General features: G+C 45.4%; 1 protein-coding gene and 1 long non-coding RNA gene across 3 annotated transcripts in view; one reads left to right on the forward strand and one right to left on the reverse strand.

Moving 5' to 3' along the window:
* Nucleotides 1–18,757, forward strand: part of GAB2 (GRB2 associated binding protein 2) — a 174,745-nt gene that overhangs the window by 13,703 nt on the left and 142,285 nt on the right. The window lies entirely within an intron of this gene.
* On the reverse strand, nt 6,091–16,904 carry LOC142826573 (uncharacterized). Its single transcript, XR_012900787.2, has 3 exons — nt 16,799–16,904; nt 13,708–13,829; nt 6,091–6,228 (listed from the first exon to the last, which is right to left on the reverse strand). It is a non-coding gene; the product is annotated as an uncharacterized LOC142826573 (long non-coding RNA).

The following is an 18,757-nucleotide window of genomic DNA, read 5'->3' on the forward strand; positions in this document are numbered from 1 at the left end:
CTTTCTTTCTTTCTTTCTTTCTTTCTTTCTTTCTTTCTTTCTTTCTTTCTTTCTTTCTTTCTTTCTTTTTACTGTTTCTCTCTATCCTCCTCCAGCTTCATGTGGAATTCACACTCATCTCTCTAAATTCTCCTGTCACCGCAGCATTGCACAAATATTACCAAATGAATCCTTGCGCCTTGGGTTAGGTAGTTATTATCAGGGCCCAGTGTATTCCACAGTTGTCCAACTGTGGAATTCATTGCCATGCTGCAGGATGGTGATCCAGAAACTGACCTCTCTCATAAAGAAAACATGTTTCTAGTATTTATGGTTGCAGAGAGAGCCTCGACAATGTGCACCAAGCACAAACCATTGCAATGCTGTCTGCAGAACACATGGCACGATACCCTTGAGAGGTGCTGACTTGCCCTGTTCCTTTTTAGGAGTACGACTGCAGCTGGTAACTTCTTATGCCCATTTTACAGCTGGTGAACTGAGGCATAGGGAGAGGAAATAGCTGCCCCAGAAAGTTTATTGCAGAGCTTGGAATTGAATCCCAGATTTCTTCAAGCCTCATTCGTTACCTTAGACACAAGCCCAACCTTCATGCTTATAATGTCTGTTCTGGAATGATCCATCTTGTGGTCCTGTGTTGGGAAACGTTAAAGCTTTATGAACTAAATTCACCCCTCATATAACTTCACCGAAGTGAAGGGGGTGATGCCAGGAACTAATTTGGCCATATGCGTGGGTTTAAAGATTTCAGTCTGGCTGCCAAACAGGAAAATATGATGACTGGAAAGTTAATCACACATGGGAATGGAGGGGGGGAAACGGAGCAACAGACACCAGCATGTTAAGGATAGTGCTGGTGATGGGCTGTGTCAGTAGAGGGGATCCTGTCCAGAATTTAACATGTTGTGCTGTGCATGTGTTTTGCTTTAAGACGGTGGAAGCCTCAGCTTAGCTGCGTAATAAAAGTCAATATGCTGCTGTATTTCTGTGCCAGGATGACTGGAATGCTGTAGAATAATGATGAATATATTTGTATGGCAGCTTGGTCATTTAGGATGATGTTTTAGCCATTAGAGCAACAGTTAGCGGCTGTTAAGGCAATTTACTGTAGGTCTGTGACTGTGAATACATTTCCATTGTGACTAAGGATTCTAATAGATGTTCAGTCCTGCCTTAAGAGTGTGATGGAGCAAGCTATGGGCTAGGCATTGTTTTGCCTTTTATAAAATGGGCATTCCAAAGGAAGGCACAAGATTGGCTGATCAGTCCAGTGTACTAGACCCGCTAAACTGAACCCCGGAAGATTGACTCTGTCGTCATCAATCTTCTGCATACTGTAAACATGCCCTGAGTTCGTAAGAAAAGTACAGGAACAAAGAATACCTTCCATTTTTCCTACTTTTCAATTATCGGCTCTGCTCAGTGTTTCCCCTGTCATTTGGATCCATCTCTTTTGTTTTCTAGGCCTTGTGAGCTTTGATAAACGACGATTACATCTACAGGCTATAAGGGAGGCCTGGGAGGGGGCGAGTTGCTTATTTGTTTTCTTAGTTCTGTGAAAGAAATTCTCCAGTTTTGCCAATGCAAACAAAGTCTGCCCCATCTCCTCTGTGATAGCTCAATATGCCACCCCCACCCTGTCTCACTATGAAATATAAACACAAATATTCCAACAGTAGGAAGTCCCACAGGGATTATCCTGGGTTGACATCGCAGTGATCATATTAGAGCAAAGCAAACTCTCATTTGTCATGTGCTTCTAGAGTTCTGTTAATACAAGGACAGTCCTGAAGTACTTACTCAGGCAGAGCTCCTTCTGAAGTCCATGGGAGTTTTATAATCTATCATTTCTGAGGTGCCTTACAGGGGCTAAGTAAAACACAGGCAACGACTTTTTGGTTCATTGATGTATAAGCCTTGAGTGGTTTATATAATTTAAAGCGATGGTCTAGCTAGTAGGAATGTGAACGATTAGTGAACTATCTGATAAGCAAATGCTTATCAGATAGTTGACAGGCTAGTTGACTAGTCAACTCCCCGTCCCCTTGCTTGCAAGAGGCAGCAAGAGGTGGGGAAAGACAAGGGGGTGCTTCAAAGTGGCAGCGCCGCATGGACCCTGGGGTCAGACCCCAGGCTCCATGCAGCACTGATGCTTTGAAACACTGAGTGCAGCCTGGGGTCCCCAGCTGGCCCCGGGGCTGCACACGGTGTTTCAAAGCAGCAGTGCCATGTGGAGTCTTGGGGTCAGCTAAGCTGACGTGGTGCTGTGGCTTTGAAATGCCATGTGGAGCCTGACACACGGCGTTTCAAAGTGGCAGCACCACATGGAGCCTGGGGTCCGCTGGGAACTCAGAGTCCCCAGATGATCCTGGGTTCCATGTGGCACTGATGTTTTGAAATACAGTGGGGAGCACAGGGCCAGGTGGGGACTGCTTGAATCCCCCGCTGGTCCCGTGCTCCCTACAGTGTTTTTGCCTTTGAAGTGTAGCCACAGCCCTTATCGACTAATCAAATAGTCAATGCAAATTGCATTGACTGTTCGATTAGCCAAATAATCGAAATTTTACATACCTACTAGCAAGACATTCAGAACCAGGGATGAATTTCCTTGAATTCAGGATGTCAGGTTTAGGTTGAACATTAGGAAAAAAATTCCCGTCAGGGTGGTTAAACTCTGGAATAAATTGCCAGTGAGTGTACAGACGTGAGTAATGGGGTTTAATGGGCCTTTATTCAACCTGCACTGCCTGGAATCTGTTGTGCACTGAGGCTTTCGGAGAGCAGGTGTTCCAGTCCTCTGCTTGGTTCCAGGGTGCAGAAGATTCAGTAAACGGACTGCAGAGCTCAGTGAGGTTCGGTTAATCTGAATTTCAGATACTTTCCTGACTCTGGAGGGGATAAATCCGGCAACTGAAATGGCTACAACAGTGAGACTCACCATTTCTGACCTTGTAAAACCAGTTAGGAGTGAAGCTAGACACCTCCTTCTCTCATAACTGTTGCATGTTCACACAGGTCTTGTCTTGTGAGGGTCCATCTGACAAGGGCTGGTGCCTTTCTGGTCAATTCTACAATCCCGCTTCTGTCTCCTTGAGTTTTTTGGCTATGGAAGCTGGTGAGCATGATAGACTCTGATCAGCAGCAGAGCCTGTTTTCTTTCCTGGGTTCAGTGCAATTCTGACATGTGCCAAATTCAACTTGCTCGTGTGTTTCTGAAAGCAGCCCCTGTGATAGCGTACATCATCAAAATTAGACAGCTCATCCAGTTGCTGCCGGTTCAATTCATCACTCGCAGCATCTGCTGACAGAAGCACAGAGTTCTGTCTAGTTTGAGCAGCTTTTGATAGTTTTGCATTTGTTTGATTTTTCTCGACAAATAACCCATTTTTCAGAGTTTGTGGAAAATCTTTTTCTCTTTGATGTAATTCTGCATCCTCTGTGTCGTCTTATACTGTGACTTCCCTGTAGAGGTAACATTCCCGAAGTATCTTATTAGCACCATTACCACCATTTTTCATTTAGTGCAATATATATACTTGTGCTGAATTAGATATTAATTAGATCCAGGCCTGTCAATGGGAGAGGGCAAAGGGGGCAACTGCCCTAGGGCCTGGTGATTCAGAAGAACCCAGGGCTCCTACAGCAGTGGTGGTAGCTGGAACCCCAGGGCCCTTTAAATCACCACGGGAGCACCACATTGTGTGCTCTGGGAGGCTCTGAGGGATGCCAGAGGGGATGGAGGAGGGGCACAGCACCCCAAACACGCCTTGCCCAGGGGACCAGCAAGACTGTCTGATGATGCCCCCCCGATTCAATCTATATGTGAGAGTTAGAATTGTCATATTTTCTAGGGAGCACTTTGATTGAAACTCAATATGAACCCGTGTACTGTAATTTCTAACACTAATATTGACCTATGCCGAAATGTCACTGAATTAAAAAGCTAGTTTCTAAAATATTTCAACGGCTAGTAAGTACTACATGCATAGACAGTTACAAATTAAAACCTTCCAGGCAGACTAGATGCTACATTGTACAAACGAATGCTTGCAAATGGAGAAGCATTATGTTAGGAATTCTTGTGGACGCAGTGCAAACTATGGACACACAACCGTCAGTGTGAGACTGACAGGGTCAGCAAATATCAATTGACTCTAAAGAAGATTATTGTAAGTGCTTGAGAGAGACCTTGAAAACTAAGAGTATGGAATGTGAAAACATTTCATGTTAGTATATTGCAAAATGTTAATATTCTCCATTTTTGCCACATATTAAATAATGTCATTATTTTCGGGAGTGAGGGACCTTGCCTATGCAAAACCAATAGAAATCTGTAAATCATAGAATACTAGAACCGGTAGGGACCTTAAGAGGTCATCAAGTCTAGTCTGCTGCCCTCATGGCAGGGCCAAGCACCATTTTAGATCATCTCTTATAGCTGTCTTTCTAACGCGTTCTTAAATATCTCCAATGATAGAGATTCCACATCCTTCCTAGGCAATTTATTCCAGAGTTTAACCACCTTGACGGGAATTTTTTTCCTAATGTCCAACCTAAACCTCCTTTGCCTCAATGTAAGCCCATTGCTGCTTTTCCTATCATTAGAAGTCAAAGAGAAATTTTTTTCTCTCTCCTCCTTGTAATACCCTGTTAGTACTTGAAAACTGCTGTCATATTCCCTCCCAGTCTTCTCTTTTCCAAACTAAACAAATATATTGTTGGTTTGCCAGTTAACACCACATTAACTTGAAATATAAACGTTTTAAATATAACTTTTCAAATATAAATTTTGAAATTAACTTTAAATATAAAAACTTGACTTACTGTCCTGTTTCAGTGTTTCTGGAAATGTGCAAAATGTGACACTTTCATTTGGGGTGCTGTTGTTTCGTCTTTCCTCCAGGCTTACATCATCACTTGACATCTCCACATCAGACCTCATCTCAACGTACATAAAATAAGCTTTCAAATGCTATCTGATTTGGGTGTGTAGGGTAGATACCTAAAGCTCCAAAAATAGCCCTTTTTGAAGAATTGCTGCATGCCTGTGTCCAAAATCCATGTGCTCCATACTTCCTATCAGCTATAGCTCTCTAACAATTACATACACTGGACCAATGTACACATCACATTCTCCAGAATAGGGACTTCATTTCATGTTGTTTATGCACAGTTCTCCACAGAAATCACCATGGCATCCTACAACACTGGAAATAATAACAAATGTCCTCCCGTACTGATGCAATGTCATTGGGTTGTGCCAAATAAATTGCCATTTCTGATTTTATCCTGAAAGTGGGCCAAATCCACCTGACTTACAACATACATGGGGATTGCATAGAGAGGGCCAGTTTCCAACAGTAAAAAGGAATGAACACAAATTAGGAGCATATATTCAGTGCGGTCTTAAGTGAAATCTCCAGTCAGTAGTTAATTAGTGCAAAATGTACATACTGTCCTGAATTCTGAACTGGAGGATACAAAGGAATACCAGAGCAGAGGACAGACAGTAGTCGTGGCCAGCTGGTCAGTTGAGAGTCACTGAGATGGCCTTTAAGAATTTATTTTTGACATTAAGAATGCTTCTTTGCAGCCTTACAAGCTGGAAATATGTTTAATCAATATGTGCTTGACGTTTTAACCCTGGCTCTGTTGTTTGGGGGTGTGATTGATATGCATTCTGCTGCACGGGTTCATTTCCAAGTGACAGCTCTCAAATGTTAATCTTCATAGGCAATGTGTGGAGCAGAAAATTTACAGCTCCCCAGCCTTTGCAGTCTGGATGAAATGCACCTCTTAGTCCCATGTCAGCCTTATTTTGAGAACATAAGTGGGACATAAGTGGTGTCTAAACCTCATACTGACTCAGTGCACTGGGGTGAATTTCAACCTCTGTGTTTTAAATTAAAAGCAAAAAACAAACAAACCAAACAAACCCTCTTGTTGTTTCTGATCATCAGTGGTGAGCTGGTAGATCAGGACAGCTCTGATGTACTTTTAATTACATAACAAATTAGTCTGATTCCTAAAATGGCAACACCTCATAGATATCCATGTGTTGCAAACATACCTGTGCTTGCTGGGTAAGGATATTTGAGTGAGATCTTCATATGTGTTTAGAAGAGTCCACTAGATCATCTGACTTGACCTCAAATTATTAATGGTTGTTGATTCAATTTCTAGTCTTTCTGCCACTGCTGTTTGTTTATTTAACATTTATCCTTTCAAGATCTGCAATGTTAAATATTCATTATCATTAATTAGTAGGTACATAGCAAATTTCATCCAGCAATCACAGAGCCCATTATCAAGAAGGGTACAACATACTTATTTTACTGGTGGGATAACTAAGGCACAGCAATCAAATGAGTTGCCTAAGGTCACATTAGAAGATGGTGGTAGAGCCGGGACTTGCTTCCAGGTCTCCTATATGTTAGGCCAGAGACTCAGTCATTGAACAAACCTGACTCTGTAGGTGCAACTGTTTGTCTGTCCCATCTAGGTTGTACCAGTTCTGCCCAGACCCCACCCCCATATATCCTCTTTTGTGCCTCAGGGTACGTCTACACAGTAGCGTTATTTCGGAATAACTGACCTTACTCCGAAATAACAAAATAAGTGTCTACACTACAAGCCTTTATTCCGAAATAATGACGAGCTGGGGGATTTCTTACTCTGACTCATGGTAACCCTTATCCCATGAGGAGTAAGGGAAGTCAAAGGAAGAGTGTTCTTCCTTCGACTTTCTGCTGTGTAAACCGCGGCAAAAGCCAAATTAAGCTATTTCTACTTAAGCTACATAACTGACATGGCTTAATTTGACTTTAGCCCTGCTGTGTAGACGTACCCTTACTGTGTAGCTCTTTCCCCACTTGCTAGCCAGCTGGTGCAGCCTTGGTCTGCCTCCCATGCTGCCCCTTATGCTGAGGCTTCTGGGAACTAACAAGGGATCTCTCTGTTTCTGTCCAAATGTCTCTTCAAGTCACACTTCACCAATGGTGCCTATAACAAATTGGTGGGTGCCACAGCAGCCAGGTCCATCCTTACCCATACACAAAATACGCAAAAATCTGGGAGAGGATCTAATTAATATGAAAGTGAAAAAGGGTGCTAGACCTACTAGCACAGGGGTGGGCAATAATTTTTGCCTGGGGGCCACTTCAAAAAATTTTGAAGTAGCCCCAGGTCACCCCGGAAGAGGCGGGGCCTAAACAGGAAGGGTGGGGCTACCCATCCCCAGACCATGATTGGTCTGTGGGTGGAGGAGCCCCTTTGCCCCCCCTTCTCACTAGGCACCCATGCCCTGGAAGAGTCTTGGCATGCTCCCCCACCCCCCAGGCCAATCAAGGCCTGGGGGCAGGGGAGCGCGGGAAGCCTCCTTTCGCCCTATGAGGAGTAGGGTTGCCAGGTCTCTGGTTTTGAACCGGACAGTCCAGTATTTGAGCTTTCTGTCTGGGAAACACATTGAGAAAATACCGGACATAGAAATGTCCAGTATTTTCTAATTATCAGTATGTAGTTGCGTACTGCCTGGCTGGTACTGCGTGAGCGAGTCTATCAGCCAGGCAATACGCAACTACACAGTAGAGAGGAGGGGCCGGGGGCGGGGCAGGATGGAATCCCTGGGGCCGGACTTGCCCGTGCGCCCCACCGGGACCATGCGCAGGACAGGCAGCACCCCGAGATCTGTGTGCACCCGGGCCAGCCCTGTTCCCCACTGGCTGGTTCCCCCCCAGCCAGCCTCACTCCCCACAACCTCCTCCCAGCCAGCCCCGCTCCCTGCCGGCCGGTTCTACCCCTCACCCCCCGCAAGCTTGCCCCCCAGCCAGTTCCTCCTCCCCCCGGCCAGTTCCGCTCCTACCAGCTCCTTCCCGGCCAGCCCTGCTCCCCGCCAGTTAGTTCCCCCTCCCCGGCCAGCCCCACTCCCCCCATCTCCTATGGCCAGCCCCGCTCCCCTCCCGGCCAGTCCACTCCCCCATCTGAGATCAAGTGTGTCCAGTATTTTTTTGAAGCCATCTGATAACCCTAGCAAGGAGCACTTGGCACTTTTAAGTGCTGCAAGCTCCTCACAGGGCCCCCCGGGGCAGGGGAAAGGAAACTTCACGCAGCTCCCCCACCCCCATGCCTGATTGCCCTGGGGATGGGGGAGTGTGCAAAGCCTCCTCCGCTCTCCCCCACCCCTACCCTACGAGCAGCGCGCAGCACTTCAAAGCATCACATGCTCCTGGGAGGACGGGAGGAGGCTTTGGGCGCTCCCCCATCCCCAGGCCCTAACTGGCCTGGGGGCGGGGAGAGCAGCAGGGCCTCCGCGGGCCAGATCCACCCGCTTGGCTGGCTGGATCCAGCCCATGGTGGCCCTTTTGCCCACCCCTGTACTAGCAGAACATTGAACCTGTGAAAAACACATTCAAGTGGTAATGAAGCCATTTAACAGGCATTTGCCAACCCCAGGTATATGCTGTCAGTTTCAGAATTTACTGTTACTCTGTCTACAGGACTTTCATTTCAAATTTGCTTTAAAAATATATCATTAGTGTGTTGCTGAAGATTATAAAATCACATCTCTAACAAATCATCACCCACCTATCCCCCAGGCTGCCTTTGGGCATATGGGCACCAGTTTAATACTCCGTAGGGCCCCATACATCCTAAGAATGCTTCTGTCAACAGCTTAGTGTGAGTATGCAGCAGATGAGCTTTTGCCTATTCGTGTGCACTGCCCGAGTGGACTGTAAACCCCCTGGAAAAGCTTGTACTGTCACGGCTGCCTGTGCAGTATACACTCTGTGGATAAACGGAGGATGCTTGTGTTTCCAGAGCTGTCAATCTGGTGTGCCTTATGAGAATTTAAAAAAAAAAGGAATAAATGCAGGTGACCATGACTTAAGCTGAGACCTCTGAGAAGATAAAAGGGCTGCTCCCCCTTCGTAGGCAGGCGAAGAGGAAGCCACCAATGTTGTTTAAGCCTGGATTTATATCCCCCTATGTCACTCTGCAGAGAAGCCTTGAAATATTGACAAGACACAATAGTCGCTTGTTCCAAGTAAATGCCCCACAAAAGTTGGCATGCATGTCAGAGAGGATTTCAAGGCAAAGCTGGTCACTCCTCCGGATCACTCCTGAGCCTTGCCTTTCCCAGCTGAGCTGGGGGAGTTTATTTTTCCAGCCTTCCTACTCAGAAACATTTGGCAAAAGGGAAATTTGTGGAGGAGGTTTAGCTCAAATGAGCAGAAAAACATGTGTCCCTGGAGTATATGGCTGCTGTGTTTTGTAAAAGCCTAGCTGAGCGCTTGGGTGTGGGGAGGGATCTATTTGCATAGATTTGAAAAGCAGGGGAGGAAATTATTTTCCAATAGAAAATTCTTCCAAGTGTTTGTGGGAAGTCTCAGGTTTTTGGATGAACAGGTAGGAGGCTGAGCCGGCCTCTCATGGGAGGAGGCTCTTCAATAGCACCGTCTAAATCCCAATGCCTCGAAACACCTTTGGATCCTCACAGCTTTCAGAGCCTCTCACCCACTCTTTTCCCAACCACACCCACATGCCTCTTAACTCACTGGACCTGAGGCTGAGAGGAGCCCTCTTTGCTCCAGCGCCAATGGGAAAGGACAGGATACAGAGAGAGCAGAGCTGGATTTTGTGCTTTTAAATGAGAAGCAAACACAGACACACTCTCTCTCACACACACACACTCTGTTTCGTTCTCTCCTCTCCTCCCCCCTCCATATACTGCTGTATTCATGATTGCAATACACTAGGATGCTGAGCCGACAGGCTGTGAAGTTTCTGCCTGCCAGCCCCTTATGCTTTTTCCCACGACCTTTTTTTCGTGGCTTGAGGCTGGTTCACAGACTGTCCAGCCCTCAGCGCAATAGTACGTGACCTGCAGATGTGAACTGCATTGGCAGGCTGAGTATTTGCACAGGGAAAGGATTTAAATTATGGACTAACATATTCCACACTCCTGACTTAATACATGCCACATATAGTGAGGGTGGCCAAACCTTTCTTGATGTGGGATGCACAGATATTACAAAGACAGCATCACTTGTCCCAGGCGACATCTATACTTGCAGCTTTTTATTGGAAAAACATACGCAAATTGTGCTCTGCAGTTTGCATACCTTTTTCCAATAGTTTTGTCGGTAGAGGCTTTTCCAAATGTTGGCCCATCTACACAGGGCCAGATTTTGGAAAAACATCCTCTTTTGGAAGAGCCCTTCGAGGAAGACAGAGATTTTGAAAGAGCACGTCTGCTTTTGCACAAAAAATGTCAGAAGAGCAGACACGTTCCCTGGATGCGGCGGAGGTTTTCCGAGATACCCAATATCCTGGAAAAACTCCGTAGTCTAGACATAGCTCCAGGGCTGCTTCCATCTCTCTCCTTTTTTATTCTGTTTTTCTGCCATCTCTAGCTCCAGACTCCTTTTTAACCATCCTTGCTTTTTTCTCATCCTATGACGTAGCTGATTGTTCCAGCCCATGTTAATTACATGGCCATGGGATAAGAGGGAAGGTCCTTTCTTGGATTGAGAACTGGTTAGAAGACAGGAAACAAAGGGTAGGAATAAATGGTAAATTTTCAGATTGGAGAGGGGTAACTAGTGGTGTACCTCAAGGGTCAGTCCTGGGACCAATCCTTTTCAACTTATTCATAAATGATCTGGAGAAAGGGGTAAGCAGTGAGGTGGTAAAGTTTGCAGATGATACAAAACTGTTCAGGATAGTCATGACAGAAGCAGACTGTGAGGGACTCCAAGAAGATCTCACCAAACTGAGTGATTGGGCAACAAAACGGCAAATGAAATTTAATGTGGATAAATGTAAAGTAATGCACATCGGGAAAAATAACCCCAACTATATGTACAGTATGATGGGGGCTAATTTGGCTACGACAAATCAGGAAAGGGATCTTGGAGTTATCATGGACAGTTCTCTGAAAACTTCCACGCAGTGTGCAGCGGCGGTCAAAAAGGCAAATAGGATGCTGGGAATTATTAAGAAAGGGATAGAAAATAAGACCCAGAATATCTTACTGCCCCTGTATAAAACTATGGTACGCCCACGTCTTGAATACTGTGTACAGATGTGGTCTCCTCACCTCAAAAAAGATGTTTTGGCCTTGGAAAGGGTTCAGAAAAGGGCAACTAAAATAATTAGGGGTTTGGAACGGGTCCCATATGAGGAGAGGTTAAAGCGACTGGGACTTTTCAGTTTAGAAAAGAGGAGACTGAGCGGGGATATGATAGAAGTCTATAAAATCATGAGTGGTGTGGAGAGGGCTGATAAAGAAAAGTTATTTATTAGTTCCCATAATAGAAGAACTAGAGGACACCAAATGAAATTAATGGGTAGCAGGTTTAAAACTAATAAAAGAAAGTTCTTCTTCACACAGCGTGTAGTCAACCTGTGGAACTCCTTGCCTGAGGAGGCTGTGAAGGCTAGGACTATAATAGAGTTTAAAGAGAAGCTGGATAAATTCATGGAGGTTAGGTCCATAAAAGGCTATTAGCCAGGGGATAAAATGGTATCCTTGGCCTCTGTTTGTCAGAGGCTGGAGAGGGATGGCAGGAGACAAATTGCTTGATCATTGTCTTCGGTCCACCCTCTCTGGGGCACCTGGTGCTGGCCACTGTCGGTAGACAGGATACTGGGCTAGATGGACCTTTGGTCTGACCCAGTACGGCCGTTCTTATGTTCTTATTGAATGGGAAATGGACCCACCTATACTGATACGGAGCCAGAGATGTGAAATTTGAATTTACATCCCTCTGCTGCTTTGATTCTCCTCTTGTTTTAAGGATACAGGGCAGTGGGATACTCTGTGTTTACCCAGCACTGCAAAAAAAAGGGTGGTCTCTGGGGAAGAGGGTGTGGTCAGCTGAAACCTCCCCACACCAGAGTCCTGACTGCAGGTGTGATGGAAATGGTCCTCTAACTTATGCTTCAAGCTCTATGCCCATTTGCTGCCATTATGGCATACATCCATGGAGGGCACATCTACATTTAAAAACAACCACCACCCTGGGCAGCAAGTCTAGTCCTGGCTTGCACCGGGTCCGGATCGCTGCAGCTCTGCCTTTTAAATGTAGAAAGAACTGGAGCTTTTAAGCCGGCTCCCCCTAGCACTAGCTCCTTCTTCTCCCACCCCTTCCTACCTCAGATATAGAGACACTAAGGGCGGGGGGCGGGGGGGGAGAGGGAATGCGAGTGGTTGACTCAACTACCCGATAAGCCTAGGCAGATACATTTCAGCTCTATATAAGAACATCAGAATGGCCATACTGGGTCAGAACAATGGTCCTTCTAGTGCTTTATCCTGTGCTCTGGCAGTGGCCAATGCCAGGTGCTTCAGAAGAAATAAATAGAACAGGCAATCATCATGATCCATCTCTTGTCACCCTTTCCCAACTTCTGGCTAACAGAAGCTAGGGACACCACCCTTGCCCATTCTGGCTAGTAGCCACTGGACCTGTCCTCCTTGAACTTATTTTATTCTTATTAGAACCTTGTTATGGTGTGGGCCTTTCCACCATCTCCTGGCAAAGAGTTCCACAGGTTGACTGTGAAAAAATTATTCTTTTATTTGTTTTAAATATGCTGCCTATAAATTTCAGCTTCTTGTGTGATGTTAGGGAAAGAACCAATAGCTTTTCCTTACTCTATTTTCCACACTGTTCATGATTTTCTAGACATCTAACATTTCCCCCAACACTTTAGTCATTTTTTTTCCAAGCTGAAAAGTCCCAGTTCTGTTAATCTCTCCTCATATGGAAGCTGTTCCTTACCCGTAATCATTTCTGTTGCCCTTTCTGTATCTTTTCCAAATACAATATATTTTTTTAGATGTGATGACCTGATCTGTATATAGTATTCAAGATGTGGGCATACAATGGCTTTATGTAGAGGCAATATGGTATTTTGTCTTATTATCTATTCCTTTCCTAATGATTCCCAATATTCTGTTAGCTTTTTTAGTTTTTAGACTATCACTGCACATTAAACAGATGTTTTCAGGCAATTATCCACAAGGATTCCAATATCTCTTGAGTGTTAACAGCTATTTTAGACCCCATCATTTTTGTATCTATACTTAGGATTATATTTTTCCATGAACATTACTTTGCCCTTATCAGCAATGAATTCCATTTGCCCTGGTGTTGCCAGTTTTCTGAGATCTCTTTGTAACTCTTTACAGTCAGCTTTGGATTAGTCACTCTTTGCCCCTTTTTTCAAGAACATTTGTAAGTTTAACAGCAGTGGTCCAAATGCAAATCCCAGCAGCACAACACTCATGCCTGCTCTTCCCAGCCTCCTCCCCATCTTTTTAAGTGGAGTACCTAGCAATGTTTTCATAATGATCTAATGATCCTTCAGTTACTTTAATGCCCAGCCTTTTGTTATTCTTAATCACCTTCCCCTCTCTTTTTATAGCAAACTCTGTGCTCCAAAGGCAAAGCTACAATTAGCTCAAACTCTATTTCATTTAAGAACTGGCTCTGGCGTCAGGGCCTGGGCTTTAAGCAGACCTCAAGTATGAAATCCAGCAATTCAAACTTTAGGGAGAGTTACTGCCCTTCCCCAACCCCCCATAAATGGTGCCTTTGGGAGAAATATTTATTGTGGCCGTAGGGTGATGCTAAATTGGAGCTAAGAGGCAGGAGACTGGTCCAAGGCAAGTGTAAGAAGAGGCAAAGGGGAGAGGATGCTTACCACAAAAAGTACCTGGTCTTACCCTTCCCGTTGGCACACACAATACAGTTGAGTGATTCAGTAGATGGCTTTCTTTGCTGTGAGTTGATCCCAGATCAATACCTCCAGGGGACATTGAGTTGCTAGAGGATACAGAAGAGATGACAAAGTGAAGTTCTGATCATTTTTAGCTATCAACATGACTCTCAGGACCTGGCCAAATCCCAGGCCTCCAGTTTACCTCCCTAAATCCTCATTACAATTTGAAACTAGGGTACAGCCTTTCTGAGGTAGTATGTCATTCCACCCTCTCCATTCAGGGCTCTGACTCACTTGACTCACACGCTACAATTTGGTGTTATGAAAAGCACATGGTCCATATAGGCACAAGGAGTGAAATCAGAGCACAGAAATTCCATTGAAATTTGACACACAAGCCAAAAGGTCTCTATTTAGGTCTCACTCAAATGCATTCTCTGTCACTTCTGTTAGGGTATGTCTACACTGCCACCCTAATTTGAACTAGGGTGGCTAATGTAGGCATTCGAACTTGCAAAAGAAGCTCGGGATTTAAATATCCTGGGCTTCATTTGCATGTTCATGGGTGCCGCTATTTTTAAATGCCCCATAGTTCGAACTACCTGCCCGCAGCTACATGCGGCATGGACTAGGTAGTTCGAATTAAAGCTCCTAATTCAAACTACCGTTATTCCTCCTGCAAGGGACTACGGTAATAACAGGGTACCATGTACAAATTATATGCTATATCAAAGCCTGTCTGCATTTCTAATATGCTCATCTGTGTGGTATGTAGGTGACAAATGTAATTTAATTATCTACAGTGCACAGCCCGGTCCCATATGTGCTCTCCCCTTTTGGCATTAGTATTGCTCCTGGTACAACGTAAAGTATAATTTATATCCCAGTTCAGCAAAGCATTGAACTTTGAAGTCAATAAGACGTAAGCATGTGTTCCATCGCTGGCTCTATAGTTCCAGTGTCCTCAGCTAGGTCATCTATGCCCTGGGCTTGTCATGTGCTCATGGATGAGGTTATTTGTTTTAAGTCAACCCATAAATTACAACATAGCAGTGAACTAGGCCACCTGATCCAATCTTATTACAAGTGATCAGATAGAGATCTGAGCATGGTAGGATCTGCTGCACTTCTGTTTCTGTTTCCTCACCCTGGCCATGTGGTGTTAGAGGTGATTGGAACCGAGTGCTACATCATCAGATTATGCATCCTCTGGATCCTCTCTGAAGGAAATAGAGGACCAACTCATGTCATTTCCCACGGCTCCCCTTGGCCGCGGTGCCAGTAAATAAACAAACCAGGGTGGCCAGTTAATGTGTTTCTCAAAGTGATTTCATGGAAAACTTTCAGAAACACTGCCCTAGGCCAGTCTCTCGGCTCCTGTTGGCTGGTTGTTTCCTATTGGCCAGCTGTTTCCAACCAGTGGGAGCTAAGGATTGGCCTGAGGACAGGCTGATCACACAAAATCTCCCCTCCCTTCATAGCAGAGAGACACAGGGACTGCGCTTTAAACAGCAACAGCTATGTTCTTGATGGTCCCAGCAGGGTGGTCCACGGGCCGGAGCCGGTGGGTTGGTGGGCTGGATCCTGCCCCCAGGCCATATTTTTCACAGCCCTGCTCTATGTAATATTTATTCCTAATGCAATAGCCTCTAAGGACCCCAGTCACGAATCAGGGCCCTATTGTGCTAGGTGCTGTAGGGACATAGAACAAAAAGACAGTCTCTGTCCCAAGGAGCCACAGTCTAATTATAAAAAAAATCTGTCGTCTTCACTGTCAATCATCTCCTTTCTTAGTTTATTCTTCCCCGTGGCAAAAATCTCATAGATTGCAGCTAAAGCATTAGTATGGATGGGCAGGATCTCCCTAGGGTGCAGCCTAGGAGCGTGGAACTGCTGTGCTCCCCTAACTCTCTCCATCCTAGGTTGTCTCTCATAATGCCTAGCCAGCAGCAATCCCTCTAGGTCAGTGGTCCCCAACCTTTAGAGGCTCCCGGGCACCCGGGAGGTGTGGCCACTCACGCGCCGGGCACCCGGGAGGTGGGGGCCTGGGGGCGGGGCCGTGCGTCCAGGGGCACGCCAGAGGACTGGGATGCCCTTGCACCCGGCGCCGGCGTGTGCCCTAGGGCCGAGGCTGGGGCCGCCCGAGCGCCTTGTGCTGTGGGCCCGAGGCTGGCGCCACTGCCCGAGCCACGTGCCTGGGGCCGGCACCGGTGCCACTCGAGCACCGCGTGCCCGAGTGCCCGCATGTGCCCCAAGGCTGGGGCCGCCCGAGCGCCGTGCACCCAGCGCCAGTGCGTGTCGCGCGCCTGGGGCCGGCACCTCCCGGGGGCGGGGATGGCCCAGGTTGTCGGCGGGCGCACACGAATGCCCCGGCGGGCGCCATGGCGTTAGGGACCACTGCTCTAGGTGCTGTTCTCACCTAGCACAGCCGCATGTGGAGCCCAATGCCCATCCAGATTGCATGAATGCTCCTAGAGCCATTCAGGAATCTCTCTGAGTAAGGCACCAGCCAAACCCGCCCTGTCCAGTTCCTAGTACTGTGCCATCAGAGGGCACATTTACACAGCAGGGCTAAAGTCAATTGCGTAGCTGAAGTTGAAATAGCTTAATTTGGCTTTTGGTGTTGTCTATACAGCAGGAAGTTGGAGGAAGAACACTCTTCCTTCGAATTCCCTCACTCCTCGTGAAATGAGGGTTACAGGAGTCAGAGTAAGAAATCCTCCATCTCAACATTATTTCGAAATAATGGCTTGCTGTGTAGATGCACATTTTGTTATTTTGAAATAACATCAGTTATTGTGAAATAATGTTGCTGTGTAGACGTACCCTCATTTATTAATTGGTTCACCCCTTTATCAGTGGAAAGTGGACCAGCTGTTTTAAAACCCAAGCAGATTTACCATACACTTCATCCAAACTCACTGGGAAAAATAAACAGTAAAAAGTTTTTTAACTACAGACAGAATTTAAGTGACTATAAGTGTTAGGTAAAAGGCCAAAGTAGTTACAAAAAGGAAATATTATATAAGCACACGTCACATGGGCAACAACTAGATCAGGCAGTTTTTCTCACCCTGCTGGATATTCCAGTCCATAGTACACAGGTCTCACTCTTGAAATCTGGGCCAGTCCCCTCTCTTGGAGTGTTCAGAGTGTCCTTGTAGTTTGCAGCATGGTGGGTCAGGAGAAAGGGAAAGCATGAGCCCTTGTGTTTGGTTTTTATACCTTCTGTCCCATATGTCCAGGGAACAAAAGTCCAGGCTGGTCTGGGGTCATTGCTAAGTCTGTGAGCAAAGTTGAGCAATTCCCCTGGGATGGCCTCATGCAGGTGAATCATTGCTCAACTTTGCTCATAGATTCATTTATTCCACACATGGACAGAAAAAATTAGAGGGAACATTGCTTTTAGCAGATCATAACCTTTCCCCTGATACCTTGCAAAGTATGCTTTATATGTAAGACCACAGTGATGTAAAAATGAGGAATACGGGAGTTACAGGGTGCTCCCCCGAGGCATAGAATGTCACAATGGATACTGAGCATTTTTGTGATATGTTTTTCCCTAAGAAGGTATTTGATGGAAAGTTATTTGTACCCCACAAAAATTATGGAAATAAAAAAATAGATGGGGAAGATTGGGAAAAAAAGCTTAGCGTTGTGTACAGTTTTGATAGGACAATAATAGGTTAATACATCTCTGTGTAAGAAAACCAGAAGTTTGGATCTTAATTTGAGATGGAAGATTTGAACTGATACTATCAGCTGAAAAGCTGAAGAGGAGGAAGAGTAGAGACGCGTTAACCACAAGATACGATCACTATTGCAAAGTGTTAGTAAGTGACTGGTAGCGAGACTTCTCAGTATAACTGTAGGGACTTTCATAGACCAGTTTATGATTATGCATTTGTGTAAAATATGAAGCTTATCTCTGATTAAGTTGTAGAATAAGTTTTATAAGATTTTTGTTGTAAAAGAATGTCTTTGTTAATATTTATATATGGAGACGAGGAAACGTAGTGTTCAACCTGGACCTGATCCTCCAGTTCTTACTCCGGCAAGACTTCCATTGAAATCAAATGGGAATTTTGATTGAGTATGAAATGCAGATCTGAGCTCTACATTAATGAGTGTCTGAGAGCTTCTTAGTTGGAATGTTTTTGAAAACTTAGATCTCCCTTAAGAGAATGAAATCCCCATAGATCTCCAAGTGCTTCACAATATTTTTTTAGTGGATTTAGCCTCACAACTCAGTCATGAGGCAGGGAAGAGAGTTGGCTGGAGTTCTGCTCACAGCTCTGACATAAAGACACGAGTGACATCTTGATTTTAATGACGTGGTCTTTCGAGTGAGGAAAGTTTTGGCAGCAGAATTTCTTGATCAGTCAGAATGTGGAAGGGACTGAGGAAATGGATGAAAAACCTCAATGCATTAGCCATTTAATCCTGCAAAGGCAGGAGCACAGTCCCTATGTTCTAAGGTCTTTCACGAAGACCCTATTATGCTCATAGTGAAAAGACAAACGTGGGGCTTACTCGGCAGATATTAATTACTTCACTGCTACACTCTTGACTCTGAAATATCTCTTGGTGTGATGAAGCTCAAAAGAGTTGCTCTGGGCAGCCCACATGTGGAACGTGGAGCATCTCTGCATCTTCTCTTTGAGAGGCTGATATGCAGCCGAGCACATGGGAGGCTTTACTACTCGGGAACTATTCTGGTTTCTCTTTTCTCTCTCTCTACCTGGAAGGTGGGATGAGAAGGAAATGTTGCCACTTGTCCCACTGTCAGTTTTGTGAGTGGCGATGAATATTTTCTGCACTGACCTCTCTGCTGCTGACTGGGTGGGAGGATTTTAAGACTAGAGTGGAGAGGCAGGGTTTGTGCAGAAATTCTTATTTATCAGGCCTTTTCCATGCTCTCTCTCTGGTTTTCCAGTGACATGGCAGCAGCCGCATCAGGGCACCTCCCTGTCTGGAAATGTGTAGGAAGAAATAAATATGCTTGCTGTGATAATGGTGGTTCCATGTGTCC

This window comes from Pelodiscus sinensis, chromosome 1 (assembly GCF_052426305.1).
Source record: "Pelodiscus sinensis isolate ZL-2025 chromosome 1, ASM5242630v1, whole genome shotgun sequence".
Lineage (NCBI taxonomy): Eukaryota > Metazoa > Chordata > Testudines > Trionychidae > Pelodiscus > Pelodiscus sinensis.